Source organism: Erythrolamprus reginae, chromosome 11 (assembly GCF_031021105.1).
Source record: "Erythrolamprus reginae isolate rEryReg1 chromosome 11, rEryReg1.hap1, whole genome shotgun sequence".
Taxonomy (NCBI): Eukaryota; Metazoa; Chordata; class Lepidosauria; order Squamata; family Dipsadidae; genus Erythrolamprus; species Erythrolamprus reginae.
Genome location: NC_091960.1, coordinates 31,051,133 through 31,068,953, shown reverse-complemented (window position 1 = coordinate 31,068,953; position 17,821 = coordinate 31,051,133). Strand labels below are relative to the sequence as shown.

At 43.6% G+C, this 17,821-nt stretch overlaps 1 protein-coding gene across 1 annotated transcript in view; it reads right to left on the bottom strand.

The window, feature by feature from the left end:
- The window catches only part of NCMAP (non-compact myelin associated protein), a 610,040-nt gene that overhangs the window by 9,303 nt on the left and 582,916 nt on the right, over positions 1-17,821 (bottom strand). The window lies entirely within an intron of this gene.

The following is a 17,821-nucleotide window of genomic DNA, read 5'->3' as shown; positions in this document are numbered from 1 at the left end:
TAGAACTCTAAAAGTTCACACCAGTACATTAAATTGCCCCCCCAAAAGTATAGAGCAATCAGTGTAGAAATTTCAATGTGAGATCTCTGCGTCTTGCAGAAATCTAGCCAAAATATTTTACATGGGAGCATCTGGGTAGCAGTTGCCAAGAAATGATGTAACAAGGACAACTGCTGGCCAAAATGGACTGGCCCAAGGCATTGTAATGTACAGATGAACGGGTAGTCTTTTTTTTCTCAAATAAAATTTTAATTTTTTTTCTCCAACATAGAATAAAAAAACAATACATAAGTACAAACACTGAAACCATGCTTAGAGTAAAATATATATAAAAATTTCTGTTTCTATTAATCATTCAATGGAGGCTTATTTTCTTTGATTAAAAAAACATTCTATAGAACTTATATAATATTATCAAATAAAGAAAACCTCAAGAAATCAACAGTCTTTTCCCCACCTTACAATGAAAAATTACATTACATCAGTCTAAGCCATATCATAAAAATACATTGTTGTGAGTTGATGACTCCCTGCATGTGAGATTTCCTCTTCTTTCTTCATGTCTCACCTTCTTTCTCTTTTGCTGTCTCTATCCCCACCTCCACCATTCCCTTCCCCTCACCAACTTTCTGTTTTAGCCCTGGGAATGAGAGAAATATTTCCATCCAAAACCCACTGCCTGGCCTACGGGCTGAAAACTAAAGAGTAGAATTCACTCTCTTTGCACACCAGAGGTGGGTTTCATCAGGTTCTAGAGAACTGGTAGTGGAAATTTTGAGTACTTTGTAGAACCGGCAAATACCACCTTTGACTGGCCCCAGAGTGGGGAGGGAATGGAGATTTTGCAAAATCCTTCCCCTGCCATGCCCATCAAGCCACATCCACAGAACCGATAGTTTAAAAAAAATTGGATTTCACCACTGACCCACTTCCTATACTACTGTACTCCGGGCGGGATGCAATACCTCAGGGAGTATACAAGAATACCATTGACAAGTGGGAAGAAAGATTAGAATGGGGTTTTTTTTTTACATCTGTCTCATCCTTTTAATATGCCAATTGCTTGGTTAACTAGACATATTTATGTTGGGAGTGAAAGCTTAAAATGCTTTTGCTGTCAGAGATGTGCAATTTAAAAAATTGAGAATCTCTAGACATTTTCCTAGGAGTTTAAAAAGTTCAGCAATCAGAAATAACCCTACCTTTATCCTAATATTTATGACTGTAGCTGCACAGCCAAACTGGATGCTAATTCCATTCAGGAATTAGCTGTGTTGAATGCAATAAGGCATATTTCCCAGGGATGATTAAAGATAACAAAATTTTCCCCTTCTTTATATTGCTCGGTCAGTCATGTACTGATAAGATGTCCTGCTTTCTTCTGGGTCTTGGACTCTTTGACTCCCAGGGAAATGTAGCCCAGATTGGAGCTATTATTCCAAAATCATGAAAGAAAATAGTTGAGAAGCTTTCCTGAATGCAACAAGCATACTTCTGAATTAACCTGCTTTGGATTGTGGGTGATTTTTCTCATTACAAACATGGGAACGAAAACCTAATGAAAAAGATCTGTTTTTCTTTTTTTTCCCTTTCAAAGTAAGTTATGGGAAATACCTATAAATATCTCAATAACAAGATGAGAGTTTTTTCTTAAAGCAAAACCACCTGGTTTCAAAGTGTGATCCAAGCCTGAATAGCTCTTAGCATCATGTTTTCACCCATCTGCCAAAATAGATGCAACAGTTCCAGGGTCTTACTGGTTTGGAGCAGTTTTTATTTCTGAACCAAGTATCTTATCATTTAATATTGTTTAATCAGAAGGTATTTCAGGGTTGCAAATTGAAATAACATAACAGAAGATGTATCAGACTAATAAAGGAGAATATTTGTAGCTCAGAGGTGACATTACTTTAGACGTTGCATTACTCAAACTATGTAACGGTATCAGTGCTAGTAATGAAATGATTGCAAGAAAGGACCCTTCACAATCACATTTATCCGAGGCTCTACAAATTTATTGCACGGGTGTCAAACTCACAGCAGCATGTTGTGGTCAGGTGATGTTTTGCAATGTTTTCCCCATTTGCGAAGCTGAGGTGGGCATGGGCTGTGCATTCATTCATTCATTCATTCATTCATTCATTCATTCATTCATATTTCTAGGCTGCCCTTCTCCACGGGACTCAGGGCAGCTTACAGGATAAAATCAATACAAAAATTATAAATCCCAACCATAAAACCCCAAATTCTAAAAACCCCATATGCAAACACATTCATCATAACGCATCCAGTCACAATTATACTATCAGCTGGAGCAGAACGCTCAACGGCCCCAGGACTGCTGGCAAAGGTTTGTTTTTAAAACCTTTCAAAAGGCCAGAAGGGTGGGGCCAGTGCGAATCTCTGGGGGGAGTTGGTTCCAAAGGACTGGAGCTGCCACAGAGAAGTCCCTTCCCCTACACCATGCCGGGTGACATTGCCCACGGACCACCAGTTTGACACTCCTGATATTAGATTAGATTAGATTTATTGGATTTATATGCCGCCCCTCTCCGCAAACTCGGGGCGGCTCACAACAATAATAGAAAACAGTACATAATAAAAAACCAATGCCCACCAATCTAATTACAATTTAAAATTGGTAATTTCCTAAAACAATCCCAATATATATAAAAAACAGGCACACAGTCAATCAATCAACAATATTGGGAAATGTAATCAAGGAGATCAGCAAAGTGCATCCAAATATATAGAATTGGTAATAAACTGCAGAAAAAAGGTATTTTTTAAAAATCACATGGCATGTTCTTAACAAAACCAAAGGATCATAATATTATTTGAAAGCACTTAACAGTATTATTTTGTTTTAACAAAGCAGGGAGAGAAAAACAATGTCCCAAGTGCAAAGGGAACCTAGTTGCCATCCTATTGATATGCAATTATTTTCCATCTTTATTTATCCCTGGATGCACAAGGAATAACTCCCTCCAGGCCATTCATAATTGAAAAATGCTTTTAAGCCCTTGAAGAGATGAATACTGCATTTTCTAAGGTGCCTGTTTTATTGTCTCCAGGAGTCAGATTGATAAATGGCTTGGCTCATACCTTCTTAAGGAACTGAGTAGCAAAGGTTACGGGTGGACAACAAACGTTTAAGTCATTCAATGGTCAATCCAAAGTGTGTCCTAATCAATTTGACACGAAGAGACATGAGGAGCCATTACGAGAAGGTTGACTTAGACCAGTGTTTCTCAACCTTGGCCACTTGAAGATATTTGGACTTCAACTGGCGAATGCTGGCTGGGGAATTCTGGGAGTTGAAGTCCAAATATCTTCAAGTGGCCAAGGTTGGGAAACATTGACCTAGATCAGTGATGGCGAATCGTGTTTGGTTTGCATGCCAAAAGAGGGTGTGCGCTTGCCCTAGTAGGCACACCCACACCCACACTCATTCCCTCCCCCCATGCGTGCGCACACACACCCATGCTGCCCCCTGCACATGTACAACCCAGCCCCAGCGCATGTGCCAAGGCCTCATTGAAGCCTGGGACGGGGGAAAAAAAACGACACAAGAGGCAAATCAGAAGTTTGGAAAAGCAGACTTCCAGTTTGCCCATTGGGCTGTTTTTCTCACTCCAGGGCTTCAGGGAAGCTTCTCTGAAACCTTCGGAGGGCGAAACGGCCTTCCCCAAGGCTGAAAATCAGATGGCCAGCCCACACAGGTGTGCTGGAGCTGACATAAGGCAATGTCTCACATGCCTTCATGTGCCACCCGTGGCATGGGTGCCCTAGGTTCGCCATCACTGACCTAGATTGACATCTGTAGAACTAGTTCTTCCGGTATATGACTCACCATAAGCAGTTATCCGTGGGGATATTTTGAGCAAGTAAAGAGAACACGGTAGATTTCATACAGATTTATAAATCTGAGCCAATAAGATTCTGCTTTGCCTTTAGTAACAATGGAAATAGAAGCTTTGGACAACTGGAAGAGAAGATGTTAAACTGTCCCAAAGGTGCTTTTTCAAAGGACAACTGGACTTCCGTTGTTTTTCCTTGAAGACGTTTCGTTTCTCATTCAAGAAAACAAAGGAAAACAAAGCCCAGTTGTCTTTTGGGACAACCATGACCTGGATGGTTGAGAATCTCCACAGAAACAAAGATATTAAATCTTCAGTTCCATCTGCTTTGACTTCAAATTTCCTTCAAATCACGGCTCCCCAAACTGGGCAACAAGATTTGCGGACTTCACAACCAGCTCTGCTGACTGGAGAATTCTGGGGGTTGAAGTCCACAAGTCTTAAAAGTTGCCAAGTTTGAAGACCTCTGCTTCAAAGGGATCCATCCACAACCAAGCTCTGCTCACGTGAGTCACAAATGCAGTTGCATTTCTTCAGTTCCATTCCTATCCTAGGGGATGTCTTCTGCTCAGATGGGTCAGGCTGACTAATCCCATGGCTGTCCTTGTCATTTCTATGCCGATCAGTCTAAAATTGTTTTTGCCATTCATCTACAGTGCCCTTTCCCACTGCACAAGGCAGGAGTCGGCAACTTTAAACATTCAAAGAGCCACAAAAACCCTAACTGGAAGCTCCCTGTTCAATTCTGGAGGACGGTTCCCCCACCATAGAGTCTCCTCCTAGTGCGGTGTCTTTTCCTTTTACCGACCAGCAACATGGAGCCACAGCAGAGGGATGAAAGAGCCACATGTGGCTCCAGAGCCGCATGTTTGCCCAGGTTCGCCTGGTGCACCAGTTGCGGCCCTATTTGGACAGGGAGTCATTGCTCACAGTCGCTCATGCCCTCATCACTTCAAGGTTCGATTACTGCAACGCTCTCTACATGGGGCTACCTTTGAAAAGTGTTTGGAAGCTTCAGATCGTGCAGAATGCGGCCGCGAGAGCCATCGTGGGGCTTCCAAGATTCGCCCACGTTTCTGCAACACTCCGCGGCCTGCACTGGCTGCCGATCGGTTTCCAGTCACAATTCAAAGTGTTGGTAATGACCTTTAAAGCCCTACATGGCATTGGGTCAGAATACATCCGGAACCGCCTTCTACTGCATGAATCCCAGCTGCCGATAAGGTCCCACAGAGTTGGCCTTCTCCGGGTCCCATCGACCAAACAATGTCGTTGGGCGGGCCCCAAGGGAAGAGCCTTCTCTGTGGCGGCCCCGGCCCTCTGGAATCAACTCCCCCCAGAGATTAGAACGGCCCCCACCCTCCTTGTCTTTCGCAAATTACTCAAGACCCACCTTTGTCGCCAGGCATGGAGGAGTTAAGATATTCCTTCCCCTAGGCCATTACAAGTTATGCATGGTATGTTTGTGTGTATGTTTGGTTTTTTATAATAAGGGTTTTTAGTTGTTTTATTAAATTGGATTGTTACATGTTGGCTTTTTTGTCATTGTTGTTAGCCGCCCCGAGTTTGCGGAGAGGGGCGGCATACAAATCCAATAAATAACAACAACAACAACAACAACAACAACAATAATAATGTTGCTGACCCCTGGCATAGGGGCACACTTGGCTCGAGAAAGCAATGGAAATTTCTTCTTCACCATGAAGACCAGGAAAGACTTTTCCTAGCAGGGAACTTTGACCACCTCCCCTGTTTATTTACAGAGCTTCCATTTGCATTACACTCCTATTACTCATCGTTCCTTGCCCTGAATATCGAAGGGCCCTTTTTTGCACTATAAACACATTTTGGGGAAGCTGCTTGGGTGTTTTAAAGACATGCTTTGAAAGCAGGAGGGTGTAGAGAAATATGATTGCACGAATGATAAACAAAAGCCTTGGAAAATGTCATCATGGTCTACATTCCGAGCAAATAACACATTTAGTTACTTTTATTCACTTTTGTACTGCTTCGATCACTTAGATGGTTTCTGCGATTATCTGAATAATCTTTACCATAGTTCTGTAGGTTTTCTGGACCTTATGATCAACCAGGTTCTAAGGTTCTGTCTACAACCAGGAAAAGAGGAAATAAACAGCCAAGGGCCATTATGGATCTAAGTTGAGACTGAGGATTTTGCTTCAATCTTTTAGTCAGATTTTTTTTTAATTCCACCATTATTATTTTTATGAAAAACTCAAGGTAGCGAAAATAGATAATAGTTTTTCCTTCTCCTGTTTTCACTACAACAACAAACCTGTGAGATTGGGTGAAGTCACCCAGCCAGCTTTCATGCCTACGATGGGACTAGAACTCCCAGTTCCCTAGTTTCTAAATCAGCATTTTAACCATTACATCAATTTATTGGATCTTATGTATCAGTCATGGGTTTCACTTATCTTCATTAACAGTTCGGAGATGCACACGTGCTGCTTCTGCACATGCGCAGAAGCTCTTGCACAGGGGCAGATAGTCTGTGATGACGTCTGGCTGGGTGGGTGGAGCCTCCCGCCACCGCCGCTACTGGTTTGCTCAGACCAAGGCGAGCCGGTAGTAATCCACCACTCTTATGTAGGCTCAGGTTGCAAGGAGCCAGAAAAAAAGCATGCTAGCCTTTCCTATGAAAGCTGGCATATCCAAAAGTCAACCAAGTTGACCTTTGAGTAGCCAGGCCAAAGAAATGAGTGTGCTGTGTCAAAAATTACTTCTGGATTTTAATTTAAATGAATAAATTGTTACAACATCTACCCATTGTTGTGGTTAGCTCTGGCCCAGCTCCTGCCCCAAGGACTGTGGATGTGGGGGAGACATCCACATGCTGCAGGCCTGTTTTGCCCCCGGTGGAATCTGCTGATGAAGGCTCCTCTGACCAAGAAGACATGAGTGACAGGGAGGAGGAGAGTGTGGCAGACAGCTCAGAAGGAGATCAATTCTCTAGCTCCTCCTTGGATTCAGAACAAGAGTTAATGATACAGCCACCCATGAGGAGAGCGATGGATAGGCAACAACAACTGAGAGATTATTATCAAAGAAAATGAGGCCACCTGTGGTTGGGTGGGGCTGTGGTCATTAGTGAGGCTGCTATAAATAGCAGCCTGTGGGTTTGTCCATTGTGGAGGATTATCTGATCCTTGTGTTTCGTGACTGCTTTACTGACTTTGACCTTTTGTGTGCTGATTTTTCCCCGCTTTGAAACTAAACCAGAGCAAAGTGTGTTTCACTTTGTGAAAGAAGAATAACTGTGAATTGCCTCACAGCTGCAAGCTAAGTATCACAGAACTGATAAGGGACTTGTACAAATTACCGTACCAGTTTGTTTGGAGACCAGTGCTCTTTGCTATACCAAAAGAGGGCTTAGGTTAAGTGACTTTTCATTATAAAGAACATTGTTTTGAATTTTCAAACGTGTGTGTGTCTGAAATTTGTATCTGTGACCTTTTTGGGAGGAGTCTACCAGAGAGCCCGACAGAACAGATGGGTGGGTGGAGCTTCCTGCCACCGCCGCTACTAGTTCGCTCAGGCCAAGGCGAGCCGGTAGTAATTCACCACTGTTGTGTAGGCTCAGGTTGCAAGGAGCCAGAAAAAAAGCATGCTAGCCTTTCCTATGAAGGTTGGCACGTCCAAAAGTCAACCAAGTTGGCCTTTGAGTAGCCAGGCCAAAGAAATGAGTGTGCTGTGTCAAAAATTACTTCTGGATTTTAATTTAAATGAATAAATTGCTACGACAACTACCCATTAATAATTAAATCATACCTAGTATTGAAGAATGATGTCCTGATGTCACCTTAAAGCTTACAATCCCCGGAGCAGTGCTTAGGAGGGGTTATCCAATTACTTTTGGCCCCTGGACAATCACAACTTAATCTTAATTTCTCTAAACCAGGGATCCTCAAACTTGGCAACTTTAAGACTTGTGGACTTCAACTTCCAGAATTCTCCATGCAGCTGGCTGGAGAATTCTGGGAGTTGAAGTCCACAAGTCTTAAAGTTGCCAAGTTTGAAGACCTCTGCTCTAAGTGCTAAATGTCACGCTCACTTCCTCGGAAGAAAAGCTTGTTGAAATTTAAATTGATTTGTTATTTATCTGACTGACAACAAAGGCAGGGGGGGGAAAAGGTTGTAATTCTAGGCACCGGGGAGATTGAATTCCTGTATCATTGTTAGCTACATTAACTTGCTTCCTGGATCTCAATTCAATTAGGACAGCATTCCCTAGCATTAATAAATCAATACCGATGCCATTTTGATACATATATTTGAATGTCTTTCATTATAGACTGCAGGGGCCAGGAGCTGGACTGAAGGAGAAGTTAATGGGACATGACAAGGCAGATCAAGTTGGGTAAGTAAGAGCTCTGGAGCCCCTGAGCTGTAATTGCCTTCAGTTGCAAAAGGCTGCAGCTGTAATACACGGGAGCTGTTTAACTTTAGTTAGGATACAGAACTAATCGGATAAAAATAGCCAGGGTGGCTCTTATCCTATGCGTGGAGTGTTTGAGTTCGTATGTCCTGAAGAACAACCTAAACCTCTTGATTCTCTAACTGAAAAATTGGGAGAATCAACCCTGTCAGGATCAGGGCCAGACCTGATGTAATATTCCACATTGCAGAGACAAGAACTGTAATCAGTGTAATGACTTTAACAAATATAAAACTGCTTAGTCACGATGAATCATTATAGGCATAAAAGCTGGCTGGGTGACTTTGAGCCAATCACCCAGCGATTGTGAGTTCTAGTCCCATTGGAGGCATGAAAGCTGGCTAGGTGACTTTGAGCCAATCACCCAGCGATTGTGAGTTCTAGTCCCATTGTACGCATAAAAGCTGGATGGGTGACTTTGAGCCCGGGGACTGGGAGTTCTAGTCACATTGGAGGCATGAAAGCTGGCTGGGTGACTTTGAGCCAATCACCCAGCGATTGTGAGTTCTAGTCCTATTGTACGCATAAAAGCTGGATGGGTGACTTTGAGCCCGGGGACTGGGAGTTCTAGTCCCATTGGAGGCATGAAAGCTGGCTGGGTGACTTTGAGCCAATCACCCAGCGATTGTGAGTTCTAGTCCCATTGTACGCATAAAAGCTGGATGGGTGACTTTGAGCCCGGGGACTGGGAGTTCTAGTCCCATTGGAGGCATGAAAGCTGGCTGGGTGACTTTGAGCCAATCACCCAGCGATTGTGAGTTCTAGTCCCATTGTACGCATAAAAGCTGGATGGGTGACTTTGAGCCCGGGGACTGGGAGTTCTAGTCCCATTGGAGGCATGAAAGCTGGCTAGGTGACTTTGAGCAAATCACCCAGCGATTGTGAGTTCTAGTCCCATTGTACGCATAAAAGCTGGATGGGTGACTTTGAGCCCGGGAACTGGGAGTTCTAGTTCCATTGGAGGCATAAAAGCTGGCTAGGTGACTTTGAGCCAATCACCCAGCGATTGTGAGTTCTAGTCGTATTGTACGCATAAAAGCTGGATGGGTGACTTTGAACCCGGGGAGTGGGATTTCTAGTCCCATTGGAGGCATGAAAGCTTGCTGGGTGACTTTGAGCCAATCACCCAGCGATTGTGAGTTCTAGTCCCATTGTACGCATAAAAGCTGGATGGGTGACTTTGAGCCCGGGGACTGGGAGTTCTAGTCCCATTGGAGGCATGAAAGCTGGCTAGGTGACTTTGAGCCAATCACCCAGCGATTGTGAGTTCTAGTCCCATTGTACGCATAAAAGCTGGATGGGTGACTTTGAGCCCGGGAACTGGGAGTTCTAGTTCCATTGGAGGCATAAAAGCTGGCTAGGTGACTTTGAGCCAATCACCCAGCGATTGTGAGTTCTAGTCGTATTGTACGCATAAAAGCTGGATGGGTGACTTTGAACCCGGGGAGTGGGATTTCTAGTCCCATTGGAGGCATGAAAGCTTGCTGGGTGACTTTGAGCCAATCACCTAGCGATTGTGAGTTCTAGTCCCATTGTACGCATAAAAGCTGGATGGGTGACTTTGAGCCCGGGGACTGGGAGTTCTAGTCCCATTGGAGGCATGAAAGCTGGCTAGGTGACTTTGAGCCAATCACCCAGCGATTGTGAGTTCTAGTCCCATTGTACGCATAAAAGCTGGATGGGTGACTTTGAGCCCGGGAACTGGGAGTTCTAGTTCCATTGGAGGCATAAAAGCTGGCTAGGTGACTTTGAGCCAATCACCCAGCGATTGTGAGTTCTAGTCGTATTGTACGCATAAAAGCTGGATGGGTGACTTTGAACCCGGGGAGTGGGATTTCTAGTCCCATTGGAGGCATGAAAGCTTGCTGGGTGACTTTGAGCCAATCACCCAGCGATTGTGAGTTCTAGTCCCATTGTACGCATAAAAGCTGGATGGGTGACTTTGAGCCCGGGGACTGGGAGTTCTAGTCCCATTGGAGGCATGAAAGCTGGCTAGGTGACTTTGAGCCAATCACCCAGCGATTGTGAGTTCTAGTCCCATTGTACGCATAAAAGCTGGATGGGTGACTTTGAGCCAATCACCCAGCGACTGGGAGTTCTAGTCCCATTGGAGGCATAAAAGCTGGTTGGGTGACTTTGAGCCAGTCACCCGGGGACTGGGAGTTCTAGTCCCATTGGAGGCATAAAAGCTGGTTGGGTGACTTTGAGCCAATCACCCGGGGACTGGGAGTTCTAGTCCCATTGGAGGCATGAAAGCTGGATGGGTGACTTCGGGCCAGTCCCTCTCTCTCAGCCCACCCAATCTCACAGGTTTGTTGTTGCGGTGAAAACAGGAGGAGGAAAAAGTATTATCTATTTTCGCTACCTTGAGTTTTTTATAAATATAAAATATAAATATAAATATTTCCTAATCGCAGACAGAAGCCTTAGAACCTGGTTGATTATAAGGTCCAGAAAACCTACAGAACTATGGTAGAGATTATTCAGATAATCGCAGAAACCATCTCTTTAAAACCATCAGATGCTAACTTGAGGTGTGCTTCAACTGGGCTGAGCTGGGACGAAGCTCAAGCAAAGCATCTGTTTAGTATTAAAGTGCAGATGTGGCTGATTCATACTAAGGGCACTTCCAGATAGGGATCTCTCCTGCCAGCTGTCAAAAAGGCAGATTTTATCTTTTCCTTCTTAACAGAAAGATATTTTTGGAAAGAAGAAGAAGAAGAAAAAAGCAAAATGGGAGGATTATTACTAAGGGATGACACCATCTCCTGGACACTTAGAAAATCAATGAATAAGGTGGTGCAATTGCAGAGTCCAAATCACAGCAGATGTGTCAGACCTAAGTCCAAAGACACCACAATGAAATCCAATTGAGTCCATCCTTTATTTGCTTGCACCTAATGACAGAATCTTGCCATGCTAAATGTATACAGTGTTCCCTCGATTTTTGCGGGTTCGAACTTCGCGAAAAGTCTATACCACGGTTTTTCAAAAATATTAATTAAAAAATACTTCATGGTTTCCCCCCCTATACCACGGTTTTTCCCGCCCGATGATGTCATATGTCATCGCCAAACTTTTGTCCGCCTTTAATAAATATTTTTAAAATAAACTTTAATAAATAAACTTGGTGAGTAATAATCTAAATGGTTGCTAAGGGAATGGGAAATTGCAATTCAGGAGTTTAAAGTGTTAAGGGAAGGCTTGTGATACTGTTCATAGCCAAAAATTGTGTATTTACTTCCGCATCTCTACTTCGTGGAAATTCGACTTTCGCGGGCGGTCTCGGAAATTTGAGGGAACACTGTACTCTCCTTACCTTTTAGATCAGGGGTGTGTCAAAGTCATGGCCTGCAGGCCGGATGTATCATGTGCTGGCGATGCCCATCCCGGGTTTAGCAAAGGAGGAAAAAGTCCCGATATGTTACGTGACATCTATCGAGGGTATAGATAAATTTGCAGATGACACCAAACTGGCAAGAATAGCCAACACTCCAGAAGAGAGGTGCGGCATACAAATTTAATAAATAAATAAATAAATAAACATACAGAAGGATCTTGACAAACTTGAACAATGGGTGCTATCTAACAAAATGAAATTCAATGGTGAAAAAAGTAAGGTTCTACATTTAGGCAAGAAAAACAAAACGCACAGGGACAGTATATGTGGTACATTGCTCAACAGTAGCAACTGTGGGAGGGACCTTGGAGTCCTAGTGGACAAACCATTTAAATATGAGCTAGCCGTGTGCAACAGCTGCCAAAAAAGCCAACACAGTTCTAGGCTGCATCAAGAGAGGGATAGAATCAAGATCACGTGAACGTCACTTTATAAGGCCTTGATAAGGCCACACTTGGAATACTGCATTCAGTTTTGATCGCCACGATGCAAAAAGGATGTTGAGACTCTAGAAAAAAGTGCAGAGAAGAGCGACAAAGATGACTAAGGGGCTGGAAGAAAAAACATCTGAAGAAGAGATGCAGGAACTGGGCATGGCTAGTTTAATGAAAAGAAGGACCAGGGGAGACATGATAGCAGTATTCCAGTATCTCGGGGGTTGCCATGAAGAAGAAGGAGTCAATCTATTCTCTAAAGCACCTGAGAGTAGAACAAGAAACAATGGGTGGAACCTGAACAAGGAGAGAAATAACCTGGAATTAAGGAGAAATTTTCTGACAGTCGGAACAGTTAATCAGTGGAACAGCTTGACTCCAGAAGCTGTGAATGCTCCAACATTGGAAGTTTTTAAGCAGATGTTGGATAACCATTTGTCTGAAGTAGTATAGGGTTTCCTGCCTAAGCAGGGGGTTGGACTAGAAGACCTCCAAGGTCCCTTCCAACTCTGTTGCTATTATTATTTATTATTACAACAACATGCGATCACGAGTTTGACACCCCTGTTCTAGACATAACGTGAGGGATATTTATTTATTTATTTATTTATTTATTTATTTATTTATCAGATTTGTATGCCGCCCCTCTCCGCAGACTCGAGGCGGCTAACAACAATAAAAAGACAATGTAAACAAATATAATATTAAAAATAATCTAAAAAAACCCAATTTAAAGAACCAATTATACATACAAACATACCATGTATAAATTCTGTAAGCCTAGGGGGAAGGGAATATCTCAATTCCCCCATGCCTGACGACAGAGGTGGCTTTTGAGGAGCTTAACGAAAGGCAAGGATGGTGGGGGCAACTCTGATATGTGGGGGGAGTTGGTTCCAGAGGGTCAGGGCCACCACAGAGAAGGCTCTTCCCCTGGGTCCCGCCAGATGACATTGTTTAGTCGACGGGACCCGGAGAAGGCCAACTCTGTGGGACCTAACTGGCCACTGGGATTCGTGCGGCAGAAGGCGCATGTCAGGGTGCAGCTATGCTCAACCTCTTCCTTTCCACCTACCTCAGGACTGTGCAGCCTTTTAATCCAAACCTCCTTCTGCAAAAACTCTGTATAGAAACATAGAAACATAGAAGACTGACGGCAGAAAAAGACCTCATGGTCCATCTAGTCTGCCCTTATACTATTTTCGGTATTTTATCTTAGGATGGATATATGTTTATCCCAGGCATGTTTAAATTCAGTTACTGTGGATTTACCAACCACGTCTGCTGGAAGTTTGTTCCAAGGATCTACTACTCTTTCAGTAAAATAATATTTTCTCACGTTGCTTTTGATCTTTCCCCCAATTAACTTCAGATTGTGTCCCCTTGTTCTTGTGTTCACTTTCCTATTAAAAACACTTCCCTCCTGAACCGTATTTAACCTTTTAACATATTTAAATGTTTTAATCATGTCCCCCCTTTTCCTTCTGCCCTCCAGACTATACAGATTGAGTTCATGAAGTCTTTCCTGATACGTTTTATGCTTATGGCCGAAACCCTCCCTCACCTCACCTCCTGTGCATGTTCCATCCCATGGCAGTTCTTTCTTGAAGCCTAACAGACCCTGTTCTCCAGAAGGGGAAGGAGAGGTCTTGCCAGTTGGGACTGCCAGGGGTTAAACCAGGTGTCTTCTGCAAGCGAAGCGTGCCCTCCATCACTGAACCATGATCCCACCATCAATACAAAGCAAAGGTTAAACGTACACGAATTTCATGATGATTTTTCTCAGCTTTTGCTGAAAATCAGATATAGATGACATACATTTCTCAAGCCACGTTGTGGATGGTATTTCAGAGACATTTGTAGGGATTTATTTTAGTTTCTTACAGTATATATCGTAACGATTGTTAAGGTGCCGAAGACTTCTAAATCCTTTGCTCACATCAGTGTTGAATGATGGGTTTGATAGGTTTTACTTTCTTTTAATTGAATTTAATGGTTGTTTTTAATGTAGTGTTAATTGGATTTATATTATTGTTCTGTTTTTTTTTATGTGCTTGGGGGAAAGATCAAAAGCAACGTGAGAAAATATTATTTCATTGAAAGAGTAGTAGATCCTTGGAACAAACTTCCAGCAGACGTGGTTGGTAAATCCACAGGAACTGAATTTAAACATGCCTGGGATAAACATAGATCCATCCTAAGATAAAATACAGGAAATAGTATAAGGGCAGACTAGATGGACCAGGAGGTCTTCTTCTGCTGTCAGTCTTCTATGTTTCTATGCTGTGAGCCGCCCTGAGTCCTCGGAGAGGGGCGGCATACAAATCCAATTAAACAAACAAACAAACAAACAAACAAACAAACAAACAAACAAACAAATAAAAGCCATTTATATCAATCACATAGCTCATATAGGGTATTAAGAAAGAGAAAGAGAGACAAGAAATAAATAAATAAATAAATAAATAAATAGCAATAGCATTTAGACTTATATACCGCTTCATAGTGCTTTTGCCGCCCTCTCTAAGCATTTTACAGAGTCAGCCTCTTGCCCCCAACAATCTGGGTCCTCATTTTACCCACCTCGGAAGGAGGGAAGGCTGAGTCAACCTTGAGACAGTGGTGAGATTTGAACTGCTGAACTGCAGCTAGCAATTAGTTGAAGGAGCCTGCAGTGCTGCACTCTAACCACCGCGTCACCTCAGAAAGAGAGAGAGAGAGAGAGAAAGAGAAAAAGAAAATAAGGGGAAGGAATGGAGGGGGAGAGAGAAACATGAAAGAAAAGAGAGAGAGAAAGAGAAAGAAAGAAAGAAAAACAAAGGTCTCCCCACAGACCCAATTTTTTAAGTGTGCCACTAATGGCGTTAAGTCTCCATGCCTTTGACCCAAACCAGGACTAGTCTGGCAAGAGCTCTTTAGTTCAAATTATGGAGTGATGGAAGGTATATTCCAGTAACATTTGGAGAACAATACAATCCCCACATTTTGACCAATAAAGGGGAATACAGTGATCCCCCGAGTTTCGCGATCCCGATCATTGCGAAAGGCTATATCGCGATTTTTCCACCCGATGACGTCACTCCCTTCCTTTCTCATCTTTCTTTCTCTCTCTCTTTCTCTATCTTGCTTCTTCCTCTCTCACACTCTCTTCCTCCCTCTCTCATCTCTTTCTTTCCTTCTCTCTCTTTCTCTATCTCTCCCCCTCTTGCTCTCGAGCGGCAAGCGAGCAGCCGGGCGGGCGGGCGAACGGGCAAGCGGCAAGCGGCAAGCGAGCAGCCGGGCGAACGGGCAAGCGGCAAGCGAGCGGCCGGGCGAGCGGGCAAGCGGCAAGCGATCTTGGGGTTTCCCCTTTGCCTGGGCGGCGGGAAGACCCAGGAAAGGTTCCTTCGGCCGCCCAACAGCTGATCTGCTCTGCAGGTGGCCGAAGGAACCTTCCCTGGGTCTTCCCCGGGTCTTCCCCGCCGCCCACACGCAAACTCCACCATCTGCGCATGTGCGGCCATGGAAAAAGGGGCGCGCATGCGCAGATGGTGTTTTTACTTCCGCACCACTACATCCCGAAATATCGATTATCGCGAGGGGTCTTGGAACGGAACCCTCGCGATAATCGAGGGATCACTGTACTGTAATTGTAGCTCAGGGTTGAAATGACAAGTCCTTGCTTGCTTGTTTTCTTGTAGACGTTTCGCTACCCAAACCAGGTAGCAGGGTTTGCTCCCTCATTATTATTATTATTATTATTATTATTATTATTATTATTATTATTAATTAGATTTGTATGCCGCCCCTCTCCATAGACTCGGGGCAGCTCACAGCAACAATAAAAACAATGTAACAAATCTAATAATTTAAAAAACAGTAAAAAACCCATTATTAAAAGCAAACATACACATAAACATATCATGCATAAACTGTATAGGCCCGGGGGAGATGTCTCAATTCCCCCATGCCTGACGGCAGAGGTGGGTTTTAAGAAGTTTACGAAAGGCAAGGAGGGTGGCAGCAGTTCTAATCTCCGGGGGAGCTGGTTCCAGAGGGTCGGGGCCGCCACAGAGAAGGCTCTTCCCCTGGGTCCCGCCAAATGGTATACAAATCAAATCAAATAAACAAACAAACAAACAAACAAACAAATAAATAAATAAATTGTTTAGTCGACGGGACCCGGAGAAGGTCAACACTGTGGGACCTAACCAGTTGCTGGGATTCGTGCGGCAGAAGGCGGTCCCGGAGATATTCTGGTCCGATGCCATGAAGGGCTTTATAGGTCATAACCAACACTTTGAATTGTGACCGGAAACTGATCGGCAACCAATGCAGACTGCGGAGTGTTGGTGTAACATGGACATATTTGGGGAAGCCCATGATAGCTCTCGCAGCTGCATTCTGCACGATCTGAAGTTTCCGAACACTTTTCAGAGGTAGCCCCATGTAGAGAGCATTACAGTACACTTATGTACAAGTGCACTGATGTGGTTATCTAGTTTGGGTAATGGAATGTCTGCAAGACAATAACCAAGCTTAGGAAACACCCAGGAGGCCTCAATTCCTTTGGAAAGGTGACAAATATTTTTGAGGACTTAGGTATCCTGCTCCGATTAAAACTAATTAAAATTATTTTAGACTTGTCAAAAAAACCACCCCAAAACCCTCTTGTTTGAATGCACAGAGACGATTGCTATACGCACCCACCCAATCTGCCCACCTTCTTTTCCAAATGCCTGGAAATAAGAATGCAATTTATGGTTGGAATCTGTATAAGACTCTGCATTACTGCCCTGTCTGTGCTTCATTGCTTTGGTCAAGTAACTGAGGAGGCTGAGTTAATTAAATCAACAGCTATGAGTGCGGGTTACCCACAAAAGTGAACCTTGGTGCCCTAAAACCACTGCCCAGAGCAGGGCTGGAGGGAAGAGAAAATGCTCAGAGGTGAAAGTAACCACAACTGGAGTAAAATGGAAAAAGAGTTCATCGGCTCTACATCACTTTGCCTGGCCACCGGTATCAGAATATTAATTGCTCTTTGACTTGATTTTCTTGTGGGAGGAAGGGCACATTGTGGCTTGCATCGGTATTCAAGATGCTGGGGAAATGGAAGGAAAATCCATCACACAATGTGGCTGAATGTCACATGGATGGAATGGGTTGGTCCACCCCAGCAAGGATTCCAGGCTTGGCTCCTCTGCTGGAGTTCTTTAGAATACAGCAAATATAGCTTTGGGAGGTGGAGGCAATAACCCATGGAAGGGAGTCATGGAAGCAGGGGTCAGCAGGTACTAAAAACAGATATTGTGAACCCTCTTTACCAGTGGAAAGTAGACTGAAAAAGGACAATAAGTTAAGAGAAATCCGGACAAGCGGTGATTTTGCGACGGGAACGGTGAAAAGAAGTGTGGAGATGTGTTCTGTCGGGCTCTCTGGTAGAATCCTCCTAAAAATTCACAGGTACAAATTTCAGACACACACACATTTGAAAATTCAAAACAATGTTCTTTATAATGAAAATTCACTTAAACCAAGCCCTCTTTTGGTATAGCAAAGAGCACTTGTCTCCAAACAAACTGGCAATTTGTACAAGTCCCTTATCAGTTCTGTGATACTTATCTTGCAGCTGTGAGGCAATTCACAGTCCTTCTTCTTTCACAAAGTGAAACACACTTTGATCTGGGTT